At 40.7% G+C, this 25,965-nt stretch overlaps 1 long non-coding RNA gene across 1 annotated transcript in view; it reads left to right on the top strand.

The window, feature by feature from the left end:
* LOC122228312 overlaps positions 1 to 23,235 on the top strand; it is a 49,907-nt gene extending 26,672 nt beyond the window's left edge. The window contains exons 4-5 of the long non-coding RNA XR_006206521.1: positions 2,827 to 2,956; positions 22,828 to 23,235. This is a non-coding gene — a long non-coding RNA (uncharacterized LOC122228312). The remainder of the gene's footprint in view (positions 1 to 2,826; positions 2,957 to 22,827) is intronic.
* Positions 23,236 to 25,965: the final 2,730 nt, after the last annotated feature.

The raw sequence follows: 25,965 nt of genomic DNA, 5'->3' as shown, positions 1-25,965 counted from the left end.
TACTTATTAGCCTTTGCAAATTTCGCAAATCAAATCAATTTAAAAATATCAGTTAAAATTTTTGTGTTTTGAGGCAAACAATTTTGTCTCTTGGGGCAAACAATTTTGTCTCTTGTTTGATTCTTCTGGGGCCGTGAGTCCTTTTCGTATGGTTGTGGGAGTCTTTAAGTTTCTGAGAAGGAGAAAACGTGCATATGTATGAAACGATCTTGGACTTGACCAAGGTAATCCTTGCTTGTCTGGGTAATTCCTCACTAGTTTTTAACTCCTTCTGTTCTGGGAAATCGAGTCATGTAAGCAAGGATTACAGAAAAGCTTAACTCAGATGGTGAATTTTTCCCCATTCTCTTCCATTTCTTTCCTCTCTAGAGAACATTCTTAGTTGATAGTTCCAAGTCTCAGGCAGAAAACAGGGAGGATTTTCCCTTTGCTCATGCTGATCAGATCCACAGGAATAATTTAGTTGTAAAGTGGATGTGTCTCCAACAACAGAAGATCAAGTGAGCACTTTTGTAAAGGCAGAATTTCAGACTCTTACGGGCACTGGGAAAACTCTTCCCTATGGCTCTTGCTCATTGAGAAACCCATGGAGCCCTGAATTTGAAGGTGGGGGAAGTTCTACCTGTTCCCCTCATAATGTGATTTATAAACCGTTTCCTAGGTCTTCTTGCTTCAAAGTTTGTCCATTTTTGACGGTGGCAGGGTGCGGGGTGGATCTTAGTTGTAATTTCGCTCTACTTGATCCAAGGGTGCTCTGAGGAGTTAGGAGACTTGTAGCTTATTATCAGTTAAAATTTGAAGACTTTAAATAATTTTTGTAAATGGCAATTTTGATTGTACCCTTTGGGAAAAGAGCATAATACAAGGAATCAGATAATCTGAATTCTTCTTGGACTGTAGATTAAATTGTAAACTAGCTAGTATTTGCAAGTTATGTTTGTCCTTTTGGGGCCCGCTACCTAGGAAGGCGGTAGTTTAGTCTAATCATCAAAACAAACACACACAAAAAATTTACAAAGTGGTCACTGTGTTATACAAGCAAAGCCGCAATTTTGTGCTCTTTAGAAACACCAATTCAACCTTTCTCTCCCTTTAGGGGAACCACTTTTCCTTGCTCTGTAATGACCATCCTTCATGTTATTAGACAGCTATGCAATGTTCCTCTTTCAAGTGTGAAATGTGCAAATGAAAATGTAACTTTCCCCTTCCTTCCTGGTAGTCAGTAGCTTAAATTTAAAACCTGGCCTAGCCAAGGGAAAAATACACATCAAGTATGCATACTACAAAGACAAATGAGCCAACCTAGAACAGACACCCCAGGTCACTGCAGGGGGTGCAAGTGTAGCTGTGAATCAGGTTCTTTTCTCCTTCATGCATAAGGTCTCCAAGAATACTGCCCCAAGCCTAGTAGAAGACAGTCATTCGTGCTGCTCAGGGCAAACACCAAACCAAAACAAACCCTGCTATTTAAGATGCTTCTGAGGTTTTTTAATAAGCAATACAACTTAATAAATGGATGATAACCAGAGAAAAGGGCACCACTCTCATTTCAGACTTGAAGAAACTTGAACCAGTCCGGCCAGTTTCTAATTATAATGTGTGTTGTAATTAGATGAGTGATTGATCCGAACTTCACCTAATCCGAGTTTCGGTTCAGAGGCTTAGAAGGGAAATTTTTCTAGTCTTTGGATGACTAACTTCATTTTCTTTGCTGAATTTCATTTGAGTTTCTGGGTCCAGATGGAAATAATAATGTTTCTATTCTCTCCTTTCCAGGTAAGTGATTAGTAAGGGAAATGCTACATCTGACTTCGATAGAAATCAAACCCATTGGAAAGGAAGGTCGTGTGGCTCAATTTATTTCCCTGACTTTTGCTCAGTTTTGGGCCTTTGTGATCTGTGGATAGGTGGAGAATTCAGACTCACCCTACATCTCACTTTCAGTGACTACTTTGATTGAATAGTCATGACAATTTTCTATTTCCTTTTTTTAATATAAAGGTATTTTCTATTTAGTATCATGAGAGCATGTGAGTATTTTATGCTAAATGCCACCTCGAAGACAGAAAAGAAGATGGAAAACCATAATAAAGTTAGATAATTGGTGTAGGAAGAGTATTTAATCTAAAGCTTGAAACTTTTTCCAGCTTGTATTGTGTCTATGATATGAATGATTACTTTGTGTGATTCTGGAGGGCATTTCCAGGCATTTTATCAAGGTTGGTGAATTGATTAGTCAGCCCTCTCAGCAGATTTGAGATGTGGGCAGCACACAGTCTGTAAGAATGGGCAGGAAGTTTCTGTAACATAGGACTGGGACTTTCAAATCTCACTAACATGATCATAAAATCAGAACCCTTAAAATAAAGACTTCCTACCCCAGCATCATTAAGATTAGCCCAATTTTCAAATTAAAAAAAAAATAAGAGGATCTTATTAAAAAACCAAAGTGGAAGCTAGGAGCTCATGTGTCCTAAATTAAGTTAATGCTAACTGAATCTTACTGTAGTAAGAATGTAACATAGAATCTCTACACACGGCTCTACATGCAAATTTCATTCCACAATAAGAGATTATTTCAGGGTAATCTCAACGAGACTATATAATAATATTAAAATGTAAAATACAACTGGAAATGGATATGATTAAATTATGGGAATTAAATAACACACATTTACCCAATTATAATGGGAAAGCATATGCCAGCTTGCTATAGGACCCACCCAAAGTCCAATCACTGGAGAGACTTCTTGTGAAGAGATTTGCCCAGATCATTTTTTCTAAGCTTCTCTGTAACTCTCTTGGTGCGTTTTTCTTTTCACGTAGAATTAATGCATTCACCAGCCTACAGCCAAACTCTTGAAAACTACCAAAAAAGTATAAAGCACAGACTCTGCTCTCCTACAGTTTATATCCTAGTTGGAGATACAAGACCTCTGCACAAGAAACATTTGAAGTGAGTATGTGATTGGATATCTGAATCGATTCTGTAGGGACTAGGAGATCAGAGGGGCAATGTGATTGGAATGTTAAGAGAAGGTTGGATTTGATGGACGGATAAGATCTGAAAAGGTGGAGAGAAGGTAGATAGACTGTGTATATGACAATCTAAAAATGAGAATAAAGGAATGAATTCAGAATGTATTCATTCAGTAATTATTTATTAAGTGCCTACTAGAACAATATGATGATGGATATGATGAGGTCTTGTCTCTCATGAAGGTCCCATTCCAAATGTGATGAGGTAGACAATAAAAAAAAAAATAGAAACAAACAAGCTATTTATAGATTGTGAATGTGCAATTAAGGAAACAAACAGGCAAAGTGATAAAGACAGGAAGGTGGGGGTGGCGGTATATTCAGTGTTTCTCAAACTTTAACGTGGGTATGAATCTCCCACAGATCTTACTAAAATTTAGGTTCTCATTCAGAAAGTCTAGGAAGGGCCCAAGAGTCCGTATTTTCAAAAAGATCCCAGGTCTTGCTAATGCTACTGGTTCACAAACCGGTTTGAGTAGCTGGGCTTTAGATGGAATGATCTGAGATTTGGGGGGAAACACGGCTAGTTGGAACACAGAAATCCTGGTGGACTAGGCTGGGGAGAAAGCATGAAAGATGGTTTAGAGGAGGATTTGGACTATCTGGAGGTGGGATGTCAAGACTGGCAGCTAGGATCCTCGTACCAAGGCCAGTGTTGGAAACGTCTAATGCGTCAGACACACGGAAGATGGAGTCCAGCAGGGCTTACCGCCTCATCGTGTTGAGGCACGCGTAGAAAATGATGCTGTCGCTTTGCAGTGGGGGAAAAGGAGGCTTCCGCTTCTGGGACGATGTGGGTTAAAAGCACAAAAGACTAAAGACATAGGATTATAATGATCCAAGCATGCCGTGACGAGCCCCTTGCGGATGGAAAGGAAGGAGTGAGTAGGAAAAACAGGAATCTGTGAGTGTTGTATCATTCATGGTGAAGAAGGAGGATGGTCGTAGGGATGGTGGGACGGCACAAATTCCAGAAGGCACCCGGACACACATGAATGGTCATTCAAGTGAAAGTTCTGCCCCGGAGTTAAAGATTTTTTTTAAATCAAACCCTGAGAGTTTAAGATGTGTAAATAAGTAATTCCTTCCAGGGCAAGAGTATGAAAAAAGGAGAGCAGTTGACTTGCTTGAGGTGGGGGTGGGGATATTTACAGCCTATGGAAGGAAGAAGAGAACATAGAGAAGACAGGAAGGGGCTGGTGAGAAATTCAGCTAGATCAGAAAGCAGTCAGGAGTAGGGCACGTCCAATGTGGGCACTGTATACTGTGTGATGTTAAGACTTTGACCACTGTCACTGTCATTACAGACAGGCTGATTGTGAAAACAGGTCTTTAATTCTCATACCACTTTACTCTCACCCCCCTGCCCCCCAACCCCCTCACCAAGCCAGGTGGTCAAGCATTTCTATCTGAGAAGTGCCCCCCAGTTCTGGGGCGGGTGGGAGGGCAGGAAGACAAGATCATGACAAGGAAGAGGCCAAGCTTGAGACCAATGCCAAATCTGACCTTACCCAACTAACTGCAGTCCCAGAAGCCCACAGTTTTCCCCAGGATGCACTAATATGCCCCCTCCAGAGAAGGGTGAGAGAGAGGAGAGCTTTCCTTTGGCTTTGCCCACATTTTCTAGAAGGGTTCAGTCCCAAAGAGGCTCAGTGGATTCTCAAAGAAAATTACATGTTAGCTTAGAGTGAGAACTCAAGTTTTTTCACTCTCAGAACAGCGATCTTTTTATTGCAATTAAAGTAAATGGAGACAAATGTTAAATATAGAGGGTATATATAGCAATACCTCGTCCCTGAGTCGATAGGAGGCTTAGTTTTCGCATTCATTGACATTAGTTTCTAGCCTTTCTGGATTCAGGACATAAGGTGACATTTTGTGTTTACTGTCTTCAGCATGTGATGAATATGAGAAAACCTTCCGTGAATGTTTTGGGCAGCTCCGCTTTGAAACACTAGGTGGCAGTGTAACACTACCTTTGGTATTTAGAACTTCGGTGTGGTTCTCAAAATGGCATTTTAACGGAAATTTTTTAGAGATATTTTAAAAAGGATAACTTCAAGAGAGAGCTTTACAGAAACAAATAAGTGATGTATGATACATTTGTAAATTACCCTTCCCCAAACCATATTTTTAATTACTAAATAAACATGCAATTGAATGACATACTAAAAACTTAAGACTTAACCAAAAAAGAAACAAAGGACATTAAATAGATATTTCACAGGAGGAAAAATACATATGGTCAATTAACATATGCAGGACACCTAATCTCTCTTAATAAAGAAAATTCAAATTAAGTGGGAACGTTTTTATTTCTTCTGAATTTGACAGAATTATTTTTGAAAGTTCTATCTTGGAGAAGAATTAGAGATGTGGTCAAAGATTTATGTGCAAGCATCTTCCTTGATGTTTTATTTATGATAAGCTAAAGACATTAACGCTTAGAAGATGAGATTTCTTAAAAATGAAATATTATGCATTCTTAATTTACAACACTTTGTATTTTAGTTAGCCCCTAACAAAATTATATTCATTATGGCCAATCAGTGTAAACATGTAGCCACATGAGGTTTGAAAGAATGCAGAGAGGAAGGGTAGGTTTCCGTCCCTCGTTGGACGGAAAGGGTTTCTTGTGCAGATTTGGGGTCTTTGGAGCGGTGATCGGATCGAAATAGGTATAACTAGGTGGATGCCTGGGTTGATGGTGAAGGAGTGAAATCATAACCAAATGGATGGCTGGCGGCTGCATTCAGCTGCAGTTGGTTAACTCACCTGCAGGAAAGAAGACATGGAAATCTAGGTCCCTTCCTTCAAACACTTTTCTGGAATCAAATGAGTTGAGTGCACGTGTGGGGCCTTAATGCCACCTCAGGGCTGTCTTCAGCTCATAGATTTCCCGGTAACAACTAAGAAAGGAGGACTTTGGTAAATTAGAAACCAACCCAAATTTCCTTCCTCGGTGATTATTATATTGTCATTCATAAATATTTTGCCATGATAATGAAAGTATTAATCTGCCTTTAGTTTCTTTCTTAACCCAGTCTTTCTTATGTATTTATTTTTCTGGCCCAAACCAAGAGATTACAATTGCTTGGTTTGCTGTTTGCTTTATGTAATAGTATAGAATAAATAAGACTAAGGAAAAGTCAATAGAATTGTCTGGCCCAAAATGTTGCTTGTGGCATTCTGTAAGAAATTTATGAATGGGGTGATCAACTTATTTATTCACTTAATTTATTGATCCAACTACTCATTGCCTTTATTGTGGAAATAGTAGATAGAAATGAAGGAAACCTTTGGCAAATGGTTTGACACCTTGGAAATTGTAAAGTATATGGAATATATAGAATCTAATCTTGGAATCCAGGACTCAAGAAGAAGTTTTTTTTAAGCCCTTAATTTTTGGATGAACATATTTTAAAAATAAGAGCCACATATGGTCCCAAATGAAAAACATAATCATAATCTAAACATAATCAAAATTCTGGTGCTTCCATTTCACATGCCTGAAATACATAACTTGTTGAAAACCTGGTTGGGAGGTAACTTCCGTAATGACTCTGGTGTCAGTTATTTGTGACTTTTTTTTTTTCTGTGACTAACAGAAAAGTTCATTAATAGCATTTTTCTTGATTCTGCCCTTTGACAAGGAAACAGACTGTGAGAGCTATAAGTTCTTAAAATTATGGCGTGATTAGAAAAACACATGATTAAGCCTGTGAAGATTTTTCTGTAACCCTGCCCTGTTTAGGCACATCCTATTTCCAGGCATCCAGCCTGCCAATGAGGTCCTACCCTTTTTGTTGTAAAACAGCAATGCTGCTGACCTATTATGATCATTTCCATGGAGAATCATAGAACATTCCATGGGGGAGGAGACAGTGGCGATTGTCCCCCTGAGTCCTCTCATACCACAGATGAGCTTGCACATTTGAGTGGTTTTCCCAGTGTAGTTCAAAACCTGCTCTAATGAGACCACTAAAACAACAGATTTTATTACAGTGGAACATAAAGGAAGCTTATAATATTCTTCACTATTTTAAAAATTTGCACATTGAAACAAATGTTTAGTCTGCCTCTTGTTTGTACAATTGGTAAGTTCAGGGAGGGGGAGAAGGAAATAAATCTCAGCAAATGCAAAGTTTGAGGGTATCTGGAACACTGGGAAGGGTAGATGTTTGTATCTCTTTGACGATAACACCTCAGTGCAACTTGAGGTCATCTTGATAAAAATGATCGTGTTTGGTAAGGGTTACAGAACCTCTCTTTTAGTTGTTTGAATTTACTTATGTAATATTTATGTCAAGGGTTCCTATAGCATAAGGGCCTGGGTTATCTGTTGTTTGGTGTTATTTCTTGCCTATGATTCTGCTTTTTCAGAAACATCAGAAATGAGCCCCATTTGACTTTCTGGAGTCTCATGAACTTCTGAGGCTGCGAGATCCTAAATAGACCCTTGATCCACCCCTCTCCTTTTTTTTTTTTAGGTTAAAAAAATGTTTATTTATTTATTTTGAGAGAGAGAGAGCGAGCGAGCAGGGGAGGAGTGGGGAGAGAGAGAGAGAGAGATTGAGAATCTCAAGCAGATTCTCAGCTGTCAGTGCAGAACCCGAAGCTGGGCTTGAACTCACAACCATGAGATCATAACCTGAGTTGAAATCAAGAGTCAGATGCTTAACAGACTGAGGGACCCAGACGCCCCAACCCTCTCCTTTTATAGGTGAGAAAAAAAAGCCTGGAATGTGTTTGTCTGAGGTCAGTGGCAGAGTTGAAACGAGGACCAGGGTCTCTCGCCTGCCCAAAGTGGGGAAATTTTCCTACTACATCATTCTTGCCTTGCGGGTCCTTCTTTTTCTCAGCAATGTAATGACTATGGTAACCACATTTCTCCCAGAGACTGGCTCGCATGCTGGAGGTTTTCCTCGGACTATAGTTTCACTGTGAGCTCTCACTGTCCCTTACCAGGGTGACTGAAACCTTACCCCAATCCATTTGTCCTTCCTACCTCCTTCCAACAGGTGGTGACAAGGTATTCTCACCTCTCGCTGGGCATTAAGAACTACGGAACTTGCCAGCAGTGAGTGTTAGTGGTAGTTCCTGTTCACCAACCTTTCCTCTGGAAGAGCTCGTCTAGAGGCTCCCCAAACTACCTACCCAGGGGATCCAGATGGAAACAGTGCTCCTTCGGTGCATGAAGTGTGGATACAAGGAAGCGGGGAGCACAAGGCTCAGGATGCTTGTTTCAAATTTTGGCTTTGCCACTTGGGCAAGATACTTACCTCTGTGTCTCAGTTTCCTTGTGTATAAAATGAGGTTGAGAGGAGTATCTCCTTAATAGGATTGTTATGAAGATTCAATGATTTAATACATATAAAATATTTGTTTTTATTACAATTTTTAAAAAAGAGAGAGAGACAGAGAGCGACTGGGGGAGGAACACGGAGAGAGGGAGACACGGGATCTGAAGCAGGCTCCAGGCTCTCAGCTGTCAGCACAGAGCCCGACACGGGACTCAAACTCACAAATCGTGAGATCATGATCTGAGCTGAAGTCGAGTGCTTAACCAACTGAACCACCCAGGCGCCCCGCATATAGAATATTTAAAATAGTGACTAGTATATAGTAAGTGTTCAATTAATGGTAGCCAAGATTATTAGTATGGGTTTTCATGTATAAACAGAATCATATTTATTTTTGGTCAAGATAACAGCCCAAGGAATGACACAGTTATTTCTGAATATGATTTTCTGTATTCCAGCTCTAGTGGCTTTCTTCCAATTCACAAAATAAGCTTTTTTCTTTTTTTTAATTAAAAAATATTTTTTTTGATGTTTTTTATTTATTTTTGAGAGAGAGAGACAGAGCATGAGAAAGGGAGGGGCAGAGAGAGAGGGAGGCACAGAATCCAAAGCAGGCTCCAGGTTCTGAGCTGTCAGCACAGAGCTTGATGGGGGGGCTTGAACTCGTGAACCACGAGATCATGACCTGAGCTGAAGTTGAATGCTTAACCAACTGAGCCAACCAGGTGCCCAAATAAGCTTTTTTTTGACCTAGTCCAGGTACGTTTGTACAAATCATTCCCTTTGACTACAGGGCTTTTTTTTCTTTACATCTTTAAAATAGATATTTAAAATTGTTTTTAATGTTTATTCATTTTTGAGAGAGAGAGACAGAGAGACAGAGAGACAGAGCATGAGAGGGGGAGGGGCAGAGAGAGGGAGACACAGAATCCGAAGCAGGCTCAAGGTTCTGAGCTGTCAGCACAGAGCCCCCGACGTGGGGCTCGATCTCACGGATTGTAAGATCATAACCTGAGCCGAAGTCGGATGTTTCACTGGCTGAGCCACCCAGGTACCCCTATAATATATTTTTTAATGTTTATTTATTTTGAGAGAGAAGAGGCAGAGTGTGTGTGGGAGGGGCAGGCAGAGAGAGGGAGAGAGAGAGAGAGAGAGAGAGAGAGAGAGAGAGAGAGAGAGAATCCCAGGCAGGTGCCACGCCACCAGAGCAGAGCTCGATGCAGGACTTGATCCCATGAACCGTAAGATCTTGTCCTGACCTATAACCAAGAGTTGGACGCCTAACTGACTGAGCCACCCAGGAGCCCCTCTTTCTTCACTTTCATCATCTAGTTAGATTCTACTTGTCCTTAAGAATTTAAAATCAGCATTACGTCTTCAGGGGAACCTCCCATGACCCCCTAATACTTCACTCTTCATCCTCATTGAACTTCTCTGATAGGACTGTATTTGTAGCACTTATAATAACATAATTTGGCGTGTCTATGAATGAAGATTGGATCAAAGCCTATCTTCCCCACTAGACTGGAGACTGCATTAAGTAGCATAGGGATTTTTTCTGCTTTTACTGGCCATTGGCTCCTGAGTGCCTACACGGTGTGGTACACATGGAAGGTGTTCCATGGCTCTTTTTAAAATGGATGAGCGAAGATGGGTCTCACAGACTCCTCATCCTGAGGTCAAATTGGGTGACCCTCAGGAGGTGTATAGCTCAAGTAGGTGGATACCATGAGACGAACACCATCACCATGTTTTGTATAATCTGCCGTGAGAAATCAGGCTCTGAAGACAAGTAGGTCTGGAAACCCACAGAGCCAGAAGTCATTCCCCCTTTTTGTAAAACAGAAAAATTAACTTCATAATTTTATAATATTGACTAACTCACGCGCAAGCAAACGCACGGTTTTAAGCGCACATTTCAGTAAGTTCTGGTAAGTATATAACCCCACGACTGCCTAAGCTACTTCTGTCTATACCTACTGCCGTTGTCTCAGTCAGGTCGGTGCTATTCCTCTATCGGTCTTCCCACTTGCACTCTGTTCTGCTCTGATCCATTCTCCTCCCGAAGCTATCCACATCCTAATCCCCAGAAACCGCGACTTTGTTACCTCACGTGGCAAAAGGCGCTGTGCAGATGTGCTTAAGTTCAGGCGATCGCGATGGGACCGTTCACCTGGGGGATCTGGGTGGCCCCAGTGTACTCAGTGAGGAATCAGTGAAAGAGGGAGGCAAGAGGGTTCAGAGTCAGGGAAGGAAACGTGAGGATAGAGGGGAAGGTGATGTGATGCTGGGCCACACGCCCAGGAATGCAGGCACGGCCTCTGGAAGCTGGCAGAGGTCAGGGATGGATTTTCCCCCGAGCCTCCAGAAGGAACGCAGCCCTGCCATCGTCTTATTTTTAGCCCCCCACGTAAGACTCATCTCAGGCTTCTGAGCTCCAGAACTGTAAGATAATCACTTTGCGTGGTTTTAAGCCTCCTAAGTTTGCGGTTATTTCTTTTTTTTTTTTTTTTTAATTTTTTTTTAATGTTTATTTATTTATTTATTTATTTTATTTATTTTTTTTTTTAATGTTTATTTATTTTTGAGACAGACAGAGACAGAGCATGAACGGGGGAGGGTCACAGAGAGAAGGAGACACAGAATCTGAAACAGGCTCCAGGCTCTGAGCTGTCAGCACAGAGCCTGACGCGGGGCTTGAACCCATGAACCGTGAGACCATGACCTGAGCCGAAGCCGGACGCTTAACCGACTGAGCCACCCAGGCGCCCCTAATGTTTATTTATTTTTGAGACAGAGAGAGACAGAGCGTGAACAGGGGAGGGGCAGAGAGAGAGGGAGACACAGAATCTGAAACAGGTTCCAGGCTCTGAGCTATTAGCACAGAGCCCGACGCGGGGCTCGAACTCACAGACCGTGAGATCATGACCTGAGCCGAAGTCGGACGCTTAACCGACCGAGCCACCCAGGCGCTCCAAGTTTGCGGTTATTTCTTACAGCAGCAGTAGGACACGGATACAAGGTCTCTGCTTAAAATGCCATCTTCACGGGGTCACCTTTTCCCAACCATCCTGCCTATGATAGAGCTCCTTGCTGCTCCCACCTCCCCACTTTCCATCCCGTTCCTACCTCCTTGTCTCTACTTTGGTCTCTCTTTGGATTTTTTTATAAGAAAAATCACCCCTGGTAATCTTCCTTTTACTTATTCTTTGCCATCTCTGCTAGAATGTGTAGAATGTGTGCTCTTTGAGGGCAGGGATAATATCTCATCCACCATCGGATATTCAGGAACTAGTACAGCACCTGCGACTTTGCACGTATGTGCTTATAAATATGTAGAAATGATCCAGGTGTGTGCTGCCCGATACAGTTACCACGGGTCACATGTGAGATGGGCTACAAGTACAAAACACCAAATTTCCAGGTCGTCAAATGAAGCAATAATGCAGAATATCTTTATGTCTTAAAATTAATATCTTAAATATATATTTAGATATATTAAAAACTTTAATTAAATGTTGAAATGAGGATATTTGGGATTGTACTGGGGAGAATAAGTAATTTAACTTAATATTACATTATTAAAAGAGCGTTACCTATTTGTTTTTTTCTTTTCTTAATATGTCTACCAGAACATTTAAAATGATATATGTGGCTTACATTATATTTCTATTGGAATATAGCCCTTATTGGATTGTGGATTTCTTAAAAGCGAAACGCCGTATTTCACTCCTCTTTGTATGAACTCAAATAATTTGCCTCTCGTAACTCCTCAATAATAGTTGCTGCATGAATACTTGTTAAGTGTCATTTTATAAAAATAGGTATGTATTGTTGCACCAATGCAGAAAATTGGGCCAAAAGGAATTTTCATTCAACAATTTCTACCAACTGTATTTGTGGCTATACGTGATATTTTCCACCTGATAGATTTTCTAGTTGCTTTAAAATTAACACTCTTTTTTTTTTTTTTTTTTACACTCTTAGTATGTGTTACAAATCAGCCACTGTTTGGGTGGGGGGCACCTGGGTGGCTCAGTCGGTTGGGCATCTGACTTCGGCTCAGGTCATGATTCACGAGTTTGTGAGTTCGAGCCCTGCGTCAGGCTCTGTGCTGACAGCTCAGAGCCTGGAGCTTGCTTCAGATTCTGTGTCTCCCTCTCTCTCTGCCCTTCCCCCCCTCCAAAATAAATAAACATAAAAAAATTAAACAAACAAACAAAAAAGAAACCCAGCCGAATCAGCAGCTGGGCATAGAACAAGATGGCAAAATGGTACATTTGACCCTCTTGTGCTATTTGGCACAATGGGACTGTACCTTGAGGGACACGGTCTTTTTCCTAAGAACACGCACTTTCCCGTGAAACGTCCAAAGCCATATCTGAGGACATCCATTAGGCAGTGCTTCTCGATCATTATCATTGTCCACAACTTATTCTGAAGGCCCCAAAGAGAGAAAGTGTACTCATGGTTGGGAAATGGAGCAGTTAGGACCTAACTGCACGTTCTGCCCAATTCTGCCCTCTCCCAGCTTGCTTGAATTTTCTTTAACATCCACCATTTTACCTTACAAATTTGACACCATTTGTCTGTATTTGTTCCAGTGTAGAAGTATCGCTCTGTCGTCCAAATAGATATTCCACACCTTCGGTCTCAGGACGCTCGTGCCCTTGACGTACTGATGCACCCAGGGACCCTGGCACTACCTTCTCTGAGTAGCATGGAATTAGGACTGATGTCCCAAGCCCTGAATGGAGATCAGCTTGAGGCTTGTGTGTATCACCAAGGCAAATTGCTGGATCTGTCTTGTCTCTGGCCACTCTTCGTTTCCTGGGTTCAGGCTGCCTTTTGAGATTGTATGTGTGTGCACGTATGTGTTTTGTGTGTGTGTGTGTGTGTGTGTGTGTGTGTATGTGTATACGCTCACCCTCACCTTTGTATATATGGGTTGCTTTAAAGCAACCGTTGGGATCCATTTACCTATATAAAAATTGGGGAGGGGGGCGCCTGGGAGGCTCAGTCGGTTGAGTGTCCGACTTCGGCTCAGGTCACGATCTCACGGTCTGTGAGCTCGAGCCCCATGTCAGGCTCTGTGCTGACAGCTCAGGGCCTGGAACCTGCTTCCGATTCTGTGTCTCCCTCTCTCTCTCTGCCCCTCCCCTGCTCATGCTCTGTCCCTCTCTGTCAAAAATAAATAAACATTAAAAAAAAGTTGAAAACGTTGGGGGGAAGGGAAAAACAGAGTGTCATTTTTCTAGAGCGTTTTCTCCCTAGCCTAAATCTATTTGGAGATAGGCTGGCTCATCCTCCTTATTTTGGTAACTGGCAGTTTCCATTCACTGTATTTTTAAATCCCATTTCAACCCTGTAAGGTAGAGGTTGGTTATTACCATTTGAAAGACAGGCAAACTGAGTCTCAAAGAGGTTATGACGTTGGCCCAGAGTCTCTTCAGCCCGTAAGTGGCAGTGAGGACTAAGAGACTCTGGCTCTGTGCTATTCCCGGCACACTTTTCTGCCTCTCCAGCAGGTTTAGAGGCCATTTCCACTGGATGCTACAATTTCTTTTGAGTGCCTCCTACGTCCCAGGGACCAGGCTTATGAATAAAGACATGTTCCCTGCTGGCTCCCAGGCCAGAAACTTTCCCCTTCCACGACTCTCCGAGCAGCATGTAAGAAGGATAGTAACTATTAAATTACTTTCTCGGGGCAATTCATTGCGACTAGCCCACAGTTAAACATTTCTTCTTTAACATTAGCAGATGGTGAATGAGGTAACAATGTCTGCGCTGGAAACAAAACAAAAGTAATAAAAAGAATTGGCACTTGAATAGAAAAGACGAACCACCATTTCCGCGCGTCCTTTGTCTCAATCATTCAGGAGAACGGAAAAAAAAAATCACTTCATAAATCAGTCAAAGCTGGTCTCATTCTGCCATCCACAGAACATGGAATTACTTGCTGAGACTGATAAATGGATGTCTTTGCCACAGCACTGTCACCGAGGCTTATATAACTTACGGTGCAATTATTACTTATGTCCTAGGAAGGACTTATTTATTTTAGCTTATATCGTCTTTTCATTCTTGAAACATGTTTTTTATGTGTTTGCTTGTGAAAACTGGAGTAGATGCCAGTAGGAAAAGAGGCTTTTCTATTACTGTAACTGAACTACAATTTTGCAAGGCAGTGATATGAAACAATGTGTTGATTCTTTGCATTTTATCACCAGAGACCAGAGCCAGAGGAAAGTACCAACTGCATTTTTGTAAAATTAAGGCTAATCTGAAATTATGGTTGGATCCCGAGACGTTCTCAAACCAGGGTGGGTGGAGTGGATAAGACCTAAATTTGTTAGTGCCCAACAGATTGATTCACTACATCTGAGTTGTTCAGATCCAGAGGATAGACACAATCTATCTACTTGGAAGAACACACACATACATACAATATATCTATGCATGCATATACATAGAAACTTGCTCAAAAAACCCCCCAAATTCTATTTTAATCCTTTAAAATAAGTAAAAGGCAGAGTCTGATTTTTGCTCTGTATCCTGTGATCTCAATATTCCTGGGGAAGCGAGCTGAACTGAAGCAAATACGTAACCTGTTAACTGGGCACATCTTTCAGTCACCTTCTGAGATTCCCAAGAGTTTTGGTGAATGTTGAAAATTAATCTCTAAACCATTTTTCCCATTCATCTTTATATTTTTAACATGTGTTATAAATCTTTCTCTCCTTCTCCCTAGATTATGGCATATCTACGTTGAGAATGAACTCAGAACTGTAACTTTGCCTTGGGTGATGGCTCTACTTTTGATACCCAGTCTGAGATTGCCCAGTGCCCGTCTGATTCTCAGCCTAAATGAAAACCGAGTAGTAGCACCCATCTGGCTTGTAGCCAAGTTGGCAGATCTGCAACAATTTGAAACTGGAAGACTTTTTTGATGTTTTTGCACATAGTGCGTCCTATATGTTCCTGCAGAAACCACTGTGTGTTTCTTTTTTTTTTTAATTAATATTTATTATTTGAGAAAGAGACAGAGAGCAAGCAGGGGAGGGGCAAAAAGAGAGGGAGACACAGAATTGGAAGCAGGCTCCAGGCTCTGAGCCATTAGCACAGAGCCCGACGCGGGGCTCGAACCCACAGACCGCGAGATCATGCCTTGAGCTGAAGTTGGCCGCCTAACTGACTGAGCCACCCAGGCACCCCCAGAAACCACTGTGTATGTTTCTTTTCTGAATAATAAATAACTACAATTCTTCAGTAAAATCCAGGATTTACCCCTTCCTCCCCTATTTTTAATTACCTTTTGGTTTAGAGAGTCATATTTATAGTTATTTTCCCCATATTTGTAAGAACTACACTTCTACGTCTTGCCCCACGTCCCCACCTAGCCACCAGCCAAAACAGGATTGCTTAATTTAGTTGTTCACTTACCTTTCTTCTGTTGTTACTTTTTTAGAAGAAGGTTTCTACTTGATCATTTTGATGGATTTTAGGTAGCAGCTCAAAGAACAGAAAGGGGAAGTGTCTGTTGATTTTTATCTGTAACCCAAGCTCACCTACTTCACATACATTTTGCAGGTGCGTAGGAAACGACATTACCTCGTGTCCTTTGGCCAGCTCTCCTCTTATTTTCTTGCCATCCTTCTTATTTATGCCAAATGGAATATTATGGAAATGGCAACTGAAGAAGAGCGGGTCAGAGCCAAAATCAAGAGCATTGGGTGATTTTTTTTTTTTTATTATACATTCTATGTAGTTTGAATTTTTTGGTTTCAATTTTTTAAAAGTCCAGCAGTAATAAAACATCTTTTCTGTCATTTTTCAAACTCTCTTACTTCATGGCTGCTCTTAAGACCTTTTTCTTCAAACCTACACTTTACCTTCCTCCCTAGCCTAGTTCCGGGAGAACTTCCCCCTCCTTCCCTTCTCCCTTTCCTCACCCCAGTCTGATTCTGTGTCTTGCTCTAATTATTTGACCTGCTATGCATCATGAAAGCCTAGAATAAAAAGAAATTACTACGTGGGATGGGGAATGGAGAGATGAAACTGAATGGCAAAGATAAAATGTGTTCTTGCGTGGGGTAGAAACATACAGAAAGTTTGGGAACCCCCACACTTTAATTTTGTTCCAATTATGCCTAAATTGAGACATCTAACTTTCCTTTGTCCTACAGACATTTCTTTCCCCACTCCCAAACTTACTTATTTCAAATTCTGGAATCAAAAACTAGGGCTTCCAATCTCCTAAAAGGAATTCGTCTATAGCATTTGAATAGAAACACTGTATATACTTACATATACTATGTATCTGTTCCAATTCTTCCCATTATTATGGGCCATGGAGTGAGGCAAATCCCCAACAGGGAGTGGCTACACCCAAGCTGTGGACATAGCTTGAAAGGTAAACTCCTTAGAAAGCAAAGATTTTCTTGATATTCTATGTAGCAGTTCTAGTATATGACGGTATCCTGTAAAAATTACATAAAATGAAATATTCTGTTAATATTACAAAACATAAATCCATAGTGTTTGATACCCTGTTCAGGCCTAAATGAAATATTTTCTTCTAAACATAGGATTAAAGATCTTCCAAAAGTAAGGCTAATGTCTCCTTTTTAGGATTCTTATAAATTAAAATTTTTTTTTTTGTTAACGTTTATTTACTTTTAATAGAGAGAGCATGAGCAGAGGAGGGGCAGAGAGAGAGGGAGACAGAATCTGACGTAGGCTCCAGGCCCCATGCTGTCAGCACAGAGCCCGACGCAGGGCTCAAAGTCATGATCCATGAGATCGTGACCTGAGCCAAAGTCTGACACTTAACCTACTGAGCCACCCAGGCGCCCCTACTTAATTTATTTTTTATTGAGGTATTCTCTTTTAGGATTTAGGCATTTCTGAAGCTACACTTGGAGAAAATATAGCTACACACAAAGAAATGAAAATACAACTTGGATACATTTTTTAAACCTATGGAAAATTCAGTTTTATGAAATTTGAGACACAGGTGAAAACTATCATTATCTTATATCACACACACCTACACACGTACACAAAACTAAGATGTGCTTACTAGTTACGAATTTATTTTCACCTTTGCAAGATTTCTTTGAGACTTAATTAGAAATGTATTTTTTTTTTTTTAAATCATACTTCAGTCTTCCGTACACATCGAAAGGGAAATAAAGTAAAAATGGTTAAGGCGTTCCTAACCTGTTCACATCCTGCCACTGTGGCTCAGGGCTGCTGGTGTCTGTGGTTTTTCTTTCTCCTTGTCCTGTCTTCCCTTTTTGAAACGAGACGAGGCGAAATGAAACAAAACGAAATGAAACGAAACAAAAACCCCGGAGAATTAAAAACACTGTAGCTCTGATGAGTCTACTGTTGTCTCCATCCAACGGTCTCCTGCCTCTGTATGGGGGTGAACGTGACCTCCAGCTCACTCTTCACGAAAAGAAGCTTTGTTCTCGCACCTGTTGGTTCTATTGTGTCCTTGCCACTCCCCGGAGAGATAGATAGAGATAGAAATAGAGACCGAGACCGAGACCGAGACAGAGATAGAGATAGAAAAGACAGAGTTCCCAGATGGTCCCAGTCTCTAGCTCCCTTCAGGAGCACAAAGGGGCTCATGGGGAAGGGTCTTCCTTGTAGTTCTTAGAGAAAAGCAAGTCCTAGAGCCTGGTGGTGGGGACACTAGGTCTCCATGGTTTGTCACTCTCCGGAAAGGCCTGTTGTGCTGTTTGGTTCCAGGTTCCCCATGTCGCCCGTCTCTAATCCCTGCACATGTGACTTTCTTGCCAAACCTGGACAATTCCCTCAGAGCGCGTCCGTCTCCTTACCCTTTTGGGTAGTGCTATAGATGTTTTTCATGGGAAGTCTTTCTCCTAGCCCGTACAGGAGCTCCTTGGCCAGAGCTGGAACAGGCTGGTTTGTAGTGATCAGAACAGTCATACAATCACACAGTCCTTTCTGGGTTGGATGAGAAGTAAGGACTTGGATGTAGTTCCTAACCAGGAATCTGTTAAAAACGTTAACTTCTGCTCTTAGTCTCTGTAGTTAGTGCAGGGGTGTTTGGCTGGCCCAGCAGGTGGAGCCTCTGTCTCTTGATCTCAGGGTTTGAGTTTGGACCCCATGTTGAGGGTAGAGATTAGGTAAAAAAAAAAAAAAATACACCGGCTACCCGGAGGAAAAGCTCTTGTGCCCTTGTTTGATTTGGGGTCTGTGGTTTTTTTTTTTTGACTCCCGCCATCCGCTGGGCCAGCTGGCCTGTTAATGATGAAGGATTTCTTGAAAGGGTGCTCCAATATTGTGTCTAGGATTTTCCTCAAGGCAGCTGCTCCTTATTTGCGAGTTTTGAGGCCTGTTCTTGATTGTACCAGACGGTATCAGCAGAATATTTTCAGACAATAACTAGGACCTGTGTTGCTTCTTCAGCTGGACCTTGCATAGTTTGTTGACTGCACCATTAAGGGGTTATGACTGTCCCGTTGGGTCACTAGGAAGAACAACTGACTTCCTACCTGCACAGGTAATGATAACTACTTTGCACTTCTCGCCAGCTGATGACAATTGTAAGATGTACTCTGTGATAGATGTAAAATATGAAAAATGTTCACTTCAGAATCGATGAGAAATGATGGACATTTTATTAGATGCCAGATATTATATTTGATTGATTATTCTACAGAAAGGAATCGCTAATCTAATCACTCATTTTACCATTATGTATCATTAAACATGGCCTCATTCTAAAGTTTAATGAGCTTGATATCTTCACTTATCTTATTTTCCTGTTGATTCCAGCTCTTACAGAAATTATGGGATATTGAAATATTTTGTGGTAAGATTTCAGGTCTGCTTCTCAAGTAACAGTAGACTGAAGCACCCAATAATGGAAAATGTTCAGGTCCATTCCCTGGGAGCCGATTCTTAACTTTGGGGTCCGTGCAAATTGTATCGGGGCAATGGCAGAGAATTTGAAGACCGACGGTCTTGGGTCCAAATTTGGCTCAGAAAACAGTAACTGGAAGATCTTGAGACAGTCTCTCAATTTCTCTTCCTTTTCTACCTAAAGAGGCATGTTAATATTTATTTGTAGTATTACTTTAAAGATTGGAATTGTTGAAACCTGGTGGGTTTAACAAAGGGTTAGCTGTTATTTTTTTTTTTTAATTTTTAGTGGTTATTTATTTTTGAGAGAGAGAGAGAGAGAGAGAGAGAAGGGCAGAGAGAAAGAGTGAGACACAGAATCTGAAGCAGGCTCCAGGCTTTGAGCTATCAGCAGAGAGCCCGGTGCGGGGCTCGAACCCACGAACCGTGAGATCATGACCTGAGCCAAAGTCAGACACTTAACCGACTAAGCCACCCAGATGCCCCAAGGGTTAGCTGTTATTATATATGGTCTGCCCCTATTGGGTATCAGGATGATGACTTCAACTGTCATTTGGGTGTATTTAATTCCATTATCTTTGTTTATCTTTTACTCAAAGTGATATTTAACTTGTGATTTTACAAAGACTAAAACTTAAGCAGAATGAAGTAAGCCGTGCAAAGTTTGGAAAATGACTTGTACTCAAATATACACATATGTATGAACTTCAGATGCTGTTATAGATCAATTATGACATAGTTTTGGCACTTACTCCCAGGTCCCCCTCATCAGACTGGGTTGGTTGAGCTTTTAACTAAGAATGACAATGGCCGTATTTCATGTCTGTTCCTGCCGCGAATTCCCTTCACTCAGTATGTGACTGTGCAGGAGCTTTTTCTCCAGTTGTAGTGACTCTGCGTGGATCCCTAGCAATCTCAGACGGACTGGTTGTTATCCTCTATCATTGGTTGTCTACCAGGAGCTGAGAGTTTTCATTCTGTGGTGTGCAAAGCAAGGGTCTTGAACTTGTCAAGATTTATCAACTGTATTTATTTTGTGCTAGCTAATGCTCTTGGCTCTACCCATTATTGAATCGTTTCTTCAAACACATACAGAGTCTAGCCACCTCCCCATTGGAATGAATGTCGCAAATGGCCTTCTGTTACTAAGTGATAGGGGTTTCCAGAAGGTTATCGTCTTTCATAGCTTTTCGCTCAGACATCTTTTCTTCTATGTCTGCTTCCGTCTTCAGGCTCTTTGAAGTCCCCATTGGCTACGGCAGCTCGAGGCAAAACCAGCTTGTCTCCTTGGGTTTTCTCTTACGATTTACTTGCACTTGGGTTACATTTATACAGAGGTTCTCTTTGACAAGTGACACATTGCTGAAATAGTTTTCTCCACCCATCCCAGGGAACAGGATAGTGTCCATTAACTATTAATTCAGTTACCTCTAATTGTGAGCATAAGTGCATAATGAAGGAGCATGGGGATTGGACGTAGGGAAACTGGGTTTAAATTTTTACTCTGCCACTTGCTAGGGGTGTGACCTTGGCGATTCAACATAATAGCTCTACACCTGAGTCTTCTCATTTGTAAAAGAGAGATCTTACCTCTCCAGGCTAATGTGAATATTAGATAAGATGGTATTTGTAAAGTACTCGACACAGGAAAAGCCCCCAGTAAATAGTTGTAATTATGAAATGTGCCATCATCTTGCATTCAGTGAACAAGTTGGTATTGAGACCTCCCCTTTGGAATTTATTTCACTGCCCTTATACTGATGGGCTTTCTGGATTCACCTTGAACTACCTCATTCCTCAAAGGATTGCCTTTAATAGTATAAATGGTGCACCCATGCTACATATATATATATTTTAAAAAGTGAAGCCCTATTAAATTTAACAACTCACTTTCTTCTGTTGCTTGAAAGGAAGTTTTTGCATTTGGTGAGGAAGACGCTTGTAAAACAGTGGCTTGTCGGGATGTTGAAACATTCCGATATTGAATACTGAAATGTTGGAAATATTGGTTTGAATCTCTTATCTGTGTTCCATGAAGACCAGCATTTTACCACTATGGGTGTCAGATTCCCTGTTATCACTAGAGCTAGATGTTTCAATAGACCCTTAATTTTCATCGTCTCTGTTTAAAGGACAGCATCCCGCCTAACACACGGGCTTCTGAACAATTCTCTTGTGCTTGCGATTTCCATCATGGAGGGAGCTTTCATTCACAGAACTGCCAAAAAGCTTAACAGGAATGGGCAAATATTTCTATTTTCTCATACTTTCATAGAGATGGAAGAAACATGTCAGGGACAAAGCTTGCCTTTAAAGGATAAAACATTATATCAGATACGTGAAAATGTGAGTACATCATTTAGGAATTAATATTATATTACAATTCCCACCAAGCCTTATTCAAGCAACTGTTTATTCTGTCAAGCAGGCATGACATGGACCCCTTTCCATCACAACCTGTGAAGACCTTGGCAATAACAGTGGGCTTACGGTGCCAGGAGCTTCAACTTTTAGAACTAAGTTTGTTCAGACATAAAATCGCTGGTATAAATGTTGGCAGTTCCTTAACCAAAGTTGTGATAACAAGTGTTGATGTAAGGAAAGCAAATGAGATTAATGATCTTTTCCAGGTTTTTATCTGGCAGTGTCTTGCGAGATTGAAATTCCTTTTGCTTTGCCTCAGCCGTGGTTACTCCTCCCGCCCCCCTCCCCGTCTCCAGTCGAAATGAAGTAATACAGAATTTATCTTTTGGGTGTTCTTTAGAATATACACATGGTCTCACGCATACCATAGTATGTATTCATGTTGAGAGGAACTGTACAAATAGAAAGTAGTCTTAAAGGAAAAAAAGCTTACAAATTCAACGGGGGAGAAAAACGGCATAGAGTTCCTCTTGTAAAATTGAGCATCATTTAATGCAAATAATAAATTAGCAAATAAATTAATCTTTCTCTAAATATAGCATATATCATAGCCAGAATAATTCAGGTTTTAATGTCAAAGCATAAAGTTATTTTAGAAATGTATTTTGACTGACAAGTCTTTTTTTTTTTTTTTGCAGTAATATAGAGGATATAGATGATAAAATGACAGTATACAGCTGATGTCATAGCTTAATTAAATAATTGCACTTTGGATATTACACTGTTGCTTATTTGCAGTAATTCATGCATTACTGCAGCTAATTCACGTATTAGACATTAGATTCCAAACTAAACAGTAGAATTTGCCTGTCTAAAAGATTTATTTAACCAAAGTTTTTATTAAATAATGGAGAGATCATACATAATGACGGTATTTTCTCCTGTGCTAAGAAATGGTACAATCCATAGGTTTCTTCCAGGAGTGTATCATGAGATTACACAAATTTTCATTACTGCATTCGAGAACAATATTGTTGAGTAAATATTTGTACTAGTACGTTGCCATTTTAGGCTTTCCTGAGGTGTACAGAGTCTCAAAAGATAAATAATTAAAGGATCTTCCTTCCTGGGTAGCACCAAGCAGGGCTTGATATAGGTTTGATTATTTCACTTGTCTCTTTGATAATCCATAACTGTCTTCTCAATTATTTTCATCATCCAGCCGAGCAAAGATAAAAGATGGAACACACTTCCTTTGCCTACTCCCAAGGAAACTCCATTATCCTTGAAAGGCCATGTGACTGCATAAAGCCCAATGTGGGTCGAAAGAAGCAATCCACAAGGACAAGCTTAGTGTGAGCCGAAAATGAAGTTGTTACCAGACAGCAAAATGCAGTCCTCACTTCTTATGAATATTTGAATGAGTAACTAAAAACAGCTCAGTAAACTCTAAGCAACTATGACAGCTGAAACTGTCTGGAAACCAGGAGTCTGCCAGGACCGTGATGAAAAGATCACCAGCTACCTTGTGCCTCTTCTTCCTGTGGGTCTTCAGAGGGATGGTATCAGATCTATTTTACTCAAATATAAGTTATGAAAAATCTGATTTATCTCTGCACATTCAGAAGCTAAACAGCCCCCAAATCTCTTGCGTTATTTTGAATTCATTAAAATGCAATGATTTCTAACAATCTTTTCAAGGCAAGAGAATGCCATGTTTCTGCAGACCCTGAAATATTGATGTTGTTGTTGTTTTTGCCCATAGAAAATTGGCCCTAGTCAATCTTCCGTGAGTATCTTTCAGATTTTTCCATGTGGGAAGAAAGACAATGAGAACAGAGTCCCTAAAGCCAAAGTTCTCTGAATAATTCTTCCAAAAGCTCTAATAAAAAGAGTTACCAGGTACATAGCCTGACTTATTTATTCCCACATAGGTTGTTGCTTTCCTGTAAAAAAAACAAACAAACAGATAAATTGCTATTTTTATTGAAGCAGAAAATTCAAAACAGATTTTGTCACATGGAGGGAGTTCTAGAAAATATTTGTAGAAGTTAAATTTATTTATTTTTACTTGACTTCCTTGGATATGTAGACAAAACAGGACTACCTTAATTTTCATGTCCAGGGTGCTGAGGAAGTCGTGTACAATTTTCAAAGTGATGCCTTTAAGTGGAGAGAGAGAGCCAGTTAGTCAGTTTCTCTAAGTGTTATAGTCAATCCTACTTAAACCCACTTAGTTTTGTGCATGTTGATGAGCCGTGTAAATAAAATAAAGCCCTCTCATAGTCCATGAATTCCTGGTAAAGAAAGAAACAATGCAGGTTGAATATCTAATGCAGACAGTGCTGCAATTCAAACCTAGTAACTAACTGAAGATAAAATCACACTGACGGGACCTTGAGGACGATGCCATTCATTCGGTGGTTGTTTATACAATCCTTATGAAACATGAAGTTTCCCTGAGAAAGCCCATTTAGAAAGTTCCAGAAAATATTGGTCATTGCTTTAACTGCGAAGAGTTTGAGAATATTTTCAACGACACTGGGGTCCACAGTGCCTGTCCAAGAGGCCACTGCTGGGACTCCTCTGCTCATCACTGGAAATGACAGTCATATTTCCATCTTGATTGTTAAAATACAATTCCAGCTCCTTGGTGTATCTGGACAATGGCAGACATTCCATGGCTGTTGGCCGTGTCCTTTCTCTTTAGCCATGTGTGGATTTAAGATTAGATATTACCAGGTTTTCAGTTTTTCAGTAAAAGTGGTAAGGAGCATGCAAAATGCCATTCTAGCTTGTGCTCATCCAGTGGAGGGAGAGAAGGAAGGAACTAGACTGAATTTGCTCACCCCCACATCAGAAGCCCAGCCCCTCAAGATGGACAGGAACAGTCACTCTGAAGCAGTGTGAAGAGAAAGAGATCCATTTGAATATTCAGAGTTAGTCGGATTTCATGCCAGTTGCAAAAGCTCACTAACCTCAGCAGGGCTGTGGAAAGAATGTTGAATCAGCGGTCAGAAGTGTAGCTAGCAATTGGCCTTCGGAAAGTCACTCGCACGCCTTGGACTCTTCTCTCAGCTGTGCAGGGTGGTGTGACTAGATTGACAATTACGGAGGCAGTTCTGGGAATGGAATGAGCACAGCTTTTAGGTTCAGAAGACCTGGGATTGCCTTCCCTATCCATCACTTACCCATTGTGGCAGCTTCCGGAACAATCTAGGTTTCCATTTAGGAGGCTCAGACGGCTCCCCTCTGGCAGCGTGGCTTGAGAAAAATGAAAGATACGATGGACGGAGAGAGCCCCACACATGCAGGTGCTGTGATAAATGTTAGTTTTTTCTCTTTCCTCATGCTAAAGTTTTTTTTTTTCTTCCAATTTTAAATCCTGCAAAGATTTCGTTGAACAAGATAAAGTCTTTTCTGCGGTGTATTTGAACAGAAGTGCTATCTTGGTATCTCTTACCCATGGCACAGGTGAAAGATTGAAAATTTAGTGGTTGGGATGCCCGGGAAATATCAAGAAATGAATAGATGGTGAAGAAGGACAGGGTCACTTGAAATCACTAAATATGATAATTTTGATACTTTCCAACTCTTTCGTCTTATGGTCTATGATACAAAATTGTTGTATATCAAATGTAAATTTTAATTTCAAAGGTCACAACTAGGTCAGTTTAAAATGGAACTGTCTCCAAAGACTTACACAATAAATATGTATTTGGGTGATAAATATGCATTAACATGTACTCGTTTTTCTCGCATTACATTGGTTTTCAAAATTAATGGGAAAAAAGGCAACCTTATAATCAAGTGATCTTAAAAGTGGCGTCAGAAGACAAGAGAATAGTGCAATCAGATCCAGCAGTAGTGAATTCTTAAAAGTTTTACTTTAGGGCACCTGGGTGGCTCTGTCAGTTAAGTGTCTCCCTCTTGATTTTACTTCAGATCATGTCTCATGGTTCATAAGATTGAGCCCCATGTCGGGCTCTGCCCTGACAGTGTGGAGTGTGCTTGGAATCCTCTCTCCTTCTTGTTCTGCCCCTCCCTTGCTCACACAGCTCTCCCTGTCTTTCGCAAAATAAATTAAAAAAAAAAAAACTTAAAAAAAGTTTTACTTTAACGCATGGGAAAAATTTCCTCCCAAAAAAGCCACCTGTTTTAAGTCCTGTTAAAATAATTCTAAGACCTGGTAATCCCACTTTTTGATATTTGGCCTGAAGAAATACCATTATAATAAAAGCAGCGGAATTTACATGGTTAGGGCAGTATTTTCTCTAAGAGTAACCAATTGGAAATGCCCTACTTTTCTCTCATAGGAGAATAAATAATAATACATATGTACCATGAAACGTGATGTTGT

This window comes from Panthera leo, chromosome C1 (genome assembly GCF_018350215.1).
Source record: "Panthera leo isolate Ple1 chromosome C1, P.leo_Ple1_pat1.1, whole genome shotgun sequence".
Classification (NCBI taxonomy): domain Eukaryota; kingdom Metazoa; phylum Chordata; class Mammalia; order Carnivora; family Felidae; genus Panthera; species Panthera leo.
The sequence above is the reverse complement of the archived record's forward strand: the minus strand, read 5'-3'. Positions and strand labels throughout refer to the sequence as shown.